Source organism: Cupressus sempervirens, chromosome 5 (assembly GCF_028749045.1).
Source record: "Cupressus sempervirens isolate cs-2001-9-10 chromosome 5, ASM2874904v1, whole genome shotgun sequence".
Classification (NCBI taxonomy): Eukaryota; Viridiplantae; Streptophyta; class Pinopsida; order Cupressales; family Cupressaceae; genus Cupressus; species Cupressus sempervirens.
The window spans coordinates 198,274,008-198,279,341 of NC_143122.1; positions in this window are offsets into that span (position 1 = coordinate 198,274,008).

Genomic DNA, 5,334 nt, shown 5'->3' on the forward strand with positions numbered 1-5,334 from the left:
AAATGTAGAGAAGTGCAAATCATTGTGAATTTCTCCCCTTAGATCCTCTTCATTTTCTTAAAAATATATGATACAAATATTTTATAGCTTTCTCTACAAGATGAACTGTGATATGAATGGATATATCATATTTGCACTTTTTTAAATCTTAATTTCCTAATAATAACAAGTACAAAGTCAAGAATGGAGAAATCTGGTGCAATTTCCTGAGCTAGGGATATCAACACTACCATATCATACTTCTAATAAAACAACCTATCAATCAAAATGTTTTAGCATTCAACCCTAAACTTTAAGGAACATCATATATTTTATACTCAACCATGAGCTTCATACAATAATATTAGGATTTTTATTCAAAAGTACATTTTGATATCCAACCATGAACTTTTGATCATTACATATTTTTACATCTAGCCATGAACTTGTGATCATAATTTTTTTCAACATTCAATCATGAACATTTGATTAGGAAATACTAAATAGCACAATCAAATCAATGCCACAATGGACAGTTGGAAAGATGTCTAGTGTTGCTCCAATCCACTAAGCAACACTGCAAGTTTTGGCATCAAGTGAGAATGTTGTATCAAGTCAAATCTATATGGAATCTCTTATGATTGAGGCATGTTATTGTAGGGTTTGTCAACACGGTCATGTACCATCTAACTGTGATGTCCCCTTCTAGTTGACATCTCTCAGTAATTGAGATTGGCCTATTATGTGATCCTCATAGGCTAATATGGTGATTAGAGGGTTTTATTGGGGATTAACACTTCATGATGGGGCATATTTTCATATTATACTATTATAATAAAGTAAAAAAATAAGAATATCTTTTATCCCATGTTGGGGAGACAACTAAGTAACCTCCCACAAGGAAAAAATAAAGGGGGCACGAGAGATTCTTTTCTTATCATCCGATTATTGTCATTTGCATTTGATAAGTTTTGTGGAGCCAAGAGTTTCAACATTTTCCACTAGAGAATGGAGTTCTTTTGTGTGCCTCCATTTGAGCTGGTTAAATACCCAATGAATTTGGTATTGGGAGGACATCATATAGGTGCTCTATTTGAGCATATTGGTGAAAGATCCTTCATGGGGTTACAACTATTGGACAAGAAAAATTGGTCTTTTCATTGTGCCAAATTTGTGGCCTAGGGCCAAATTATGGAGTATGATTGAAGGAATAAGTCAAATATGGCTACAAAGATTTGTTGGGGTGTTGTTGTTACTATAGTGATTCACTACAGTAAAATCCAATTTTCTTGAGTAGTTTCCAAAGTGTTTGACAAAATTCTCAAGTTAAGAAATCAAAAAATTAAAATTTGAATTGCAAGGGATATTGCACTGATAGTTTTTTTATACCCCTCACAAGCTCTGAGATATGACCATTAGAAGATGGCAGCTAAAACTTGCTTAGTGCATCTTGGAGACACTTCAGTGCATGGTAGTTGTGTTTGTTCTAGACACTACATAGAAAAAGAAAGGTTTTCCCTAGGGTTCACCTGTCCATCTAGAGCTAATGGAATAGTTGAATCAATGCCATGATGGATGGTTGGAAAGATATGTAGTGTGGCTCTAATTCACCAAGAAACACTAGAAGTTTTAGCATCAAGCAAGAATGTTGTGCCAAATCAAATCCATTTAGAATCTCTTAGAACTAAGATAGGTTAATGTAGGTTTTATCAACATGGTCATGTACCATCTCATAGTTTTTATATATCCCTCACAAGATCTAAGATATGACCATTAGAAGATGGCAGTTGAAACGTGCTTAGTGCACCTTGATGACACTTCAATGCATGGTGGTCATGATTTTTCTGGATACTCTGTGGCTAAAACAAGGGTGTCCCCAGGGTTCATCTACCCAATTAGAGCTAATAGAATAGACTAATCAATATTCTTGTAACATTTTATCTTTGATTTTGATTTGTGTCATCAAGATCAATTGTAAGACTACATTCATCTGGTAAGAATAAATGAACCTCTATCACCCCTCTGAAAAACACCATCATCATCAGATCAAATAGTAAGGGCCACATCCTCAATAGTAGATGCATGACATATTCTCCCTAAATTTATACATGTATACGATGTTGGTCCATCCTTATTCACAACATTATCTAGCTCATCACACAAACCATGACAACTAACACACATATGCTCAAAGGGCTGGAGGTTGAGCCAAATGGAATATTTGATGATGGAGAATGTGGCATGGTCTGGGTGACTCTATTGAAGAATCTAATGATAATGGAGATGATGTAACCTCTCCTAGCATTAGCTATTTGGCATGCTCAATGATGAAATTAGTTAATGATGCTACTGCATGAAGAGTATGTAAGTCCATAGGCTCATTCATAACTATGGGGAGCACAACATGAATCAAAGTTTTTTTTTTTCTAGATGGTTCCTTTTCTCTGGTTGGATGACTCTATGAGTCTTGGGTCTATCTTATGCAAAACCCCTCCCTCTACCTTGGAACTCATGAAAGTCAAAGTAATTTGGATTCTCATCAAGGATAAACTCACAATATAATTTTCTCAAAAAAATAAGGAAACCTCATTATTATTATAGGGTGCTTGGTTAAATTCCACATATAACATATCCCAACAAGTTGATTTGATCCCCCGATGAGCACACCAATGAATAGGAAATCGAGGGGTGGTTTCCTCTAGGTTGAGGCTAGTCTCAAGATTGGTGAAAAGATAACATATGTAACATTTTTTATGTTTTTTTATCTATCATTTGGTCATACGATAACCCATCCACATAATATGCATGAAATCTATACCTCCATGAAGCCCATTTAGTCACCTCCTTACTCACCTCATTGACAATAGTGACCATTTTTTCTAATGTGTCCACTAGGGCGGACTGGTGGCCAAGACTAGAAGATGTCAACCTACCAACCAAATTAGTTATACTGGCTCTATTTTTTGTGAGATGATTAACAAGGTCTTCTTGAATAGAGTTCACATGATCTAATGAAATTTATGGAGCCCCTAGATGTGGTGGTGCTTGTTGAGGGGCAACCATTTGAGGATTTTGTGTGTTTGGGGTTTCCCCTTGAGAGTTTTGTGGTTCATTTTGAGGTGCTTGTTCTAGGTTAATTTTTGTCTCTTTGATGGGAGGGGGCCTTCGATTTCCTTTGTGTTTAATGGTTCTAGATGTATCTGATCATTAAATAATTATAAATCAAAAAATCAAAACAAAAAACCTAAAATAATAAAACATACAATACAGAAAACAAAAAAAAAGATAAGTAACCTTTTCATGGAGGCATCATCGAAGATCTCTAGCAAAAAAGACCTCAATCAAACATTTGTATTTTTTTGTTTGGACTTTTACTTTTTTGTCTATAGATTTGGGCATGAAAAATGACCTAGTCTGCGAGCAAACAAAAAATTATTTTTACCACTAAAATCACGATCACATTTTTGGTAAGTAAAAACATGATCATGTTCTATTTAGTTTGATATTTTTTTAATATTATTTTCTTGGATCAATAATGAGCCAAGTCAATTTTTGAATTTTATAAAAAATTCACATAATGCGATCACATTATGTGCACTTTTCACTTCTTTCTATGGTGTCCACTTTTTTGCACACCATCTTGGTGCACTGACCTTCCTAAAACACTTGCAAATCTATCCATAGAAACATCTTTCTTGGGATAGATGGTGTACATTTTATCTCCCTTTTTTGATCTATGGATGATTTCTATATCTATAATGAGTAATCTTAGGAATGTCTATCTTCCATTTCAAGTATATGTTTAAGAGGCTTGGGAATCTTTGGATGTGTTAGGAAGAATTCAACCTATATATTTGGACATGTGGTATATGTCATGTTCCTTAGGTTTCATACCTTTTTTAGATGCTTATTTGTTGCACTTAGTTACTGTATACTATTCTAGGTAATCTATTATAAGAAAAAAAACAGTGCATGTTTTATTCTTGTGTTCCAAGGATTCCCAAGTGGGGCATTACACATTAGCACCTACTTCATCCATATTTTAATTAGTAGTTTCCAATTCATTATTACCTAGTTGATTACAATCAACTTTGAATTATCTTCACTCTGATGGATGTGAGCTATGTTTTGTAAAACACATTCACTTGACATAGAAACTCTACAAGGCTAAGCATGTTCTGAGCTAGATTCATCTTACATACTATTAATTTTAAATGTCCTTATAGGATACATATAAATGATGAGTGAATTTTAGTTCAAAGGCCATATCCTAGTCCTTTTTAATCTCATCATTATGCTATAAATAGTCAAATCCTTTGTCAAAGACTTATTGCATATTTTTTCAAGTTTTGTCTACCCACTTTTAATGTTTGGATGCTTTTCCAACCAAGTTGCTTGCTCTAATTTGAAATATTTTAAATGGAGAGAAAACAACCATGCAAAGAAGCTATATTTTGTGGGAGGTGTGGTTTTCCAAGGTGAGATGTAGGTTAAGTCCTAGCATGCATGCCTCCTAGCTTGTAGTAACTGCAACATGGATCCCATGGCCATAAAAAATAGTGAGTGCTTGTTTGTTGGTGAAAAAAACCCTAGCATATAGTGAGTAAAGTGGTCAAACCAATTGAGGAATAGCTACTTAGTCATCCACATGTGTCATTATGCTTCCATGGAAGCATCTAGTTTGCATTTTTATATGTAATTTTGTAAGTGATTCTTCCCTTTGCATAATTAAAAGCCTTATATGCTTTTTCTAGAATCATTAACACAATAAATAATGGTGATAAAACTATTCTTGGGAATGATGTATGGAATATTATGGGTTCCTCTTCTAGCTTGAACATTCATAGAACCATTTTCACACACTTGAAAACCAATTTTGTCATAATTCCAAACGCAACAATTTTTATATGTATATGGATTTACATCATATGATTTACTCAAAGTATCATAGAAAGTGCATACAACACCTTGTCTTAGATTGAATGCCCTATCTTTTTTTAGGCTTTCCATTATTCATCGCATCAATTATATATGGTGGGCCTTAAGCCAAAACCACTAAGATGTTCCATACATGCCATTCTTGAAAGGATTGGGTATATTCTCACACACCTACACCACAAGTTATAACCTATGACCTAATTTAATCATCTCTTTGTAGAACTCTACAATTTTCTCATCTTCTTCAAGGTTGAGGATAGTTGGGGAACCTTTCTTAGATGGTTTTGTGAGACCACACAACCATTTTTTAATGATGGTTGTTGGAATTACCCATTTCATGGGTGTTTCCCGTATGGACATGTCATTATCCTCAATACAATGCAGTTAATCTTTTGTAGAATTTTTTACCACAACATT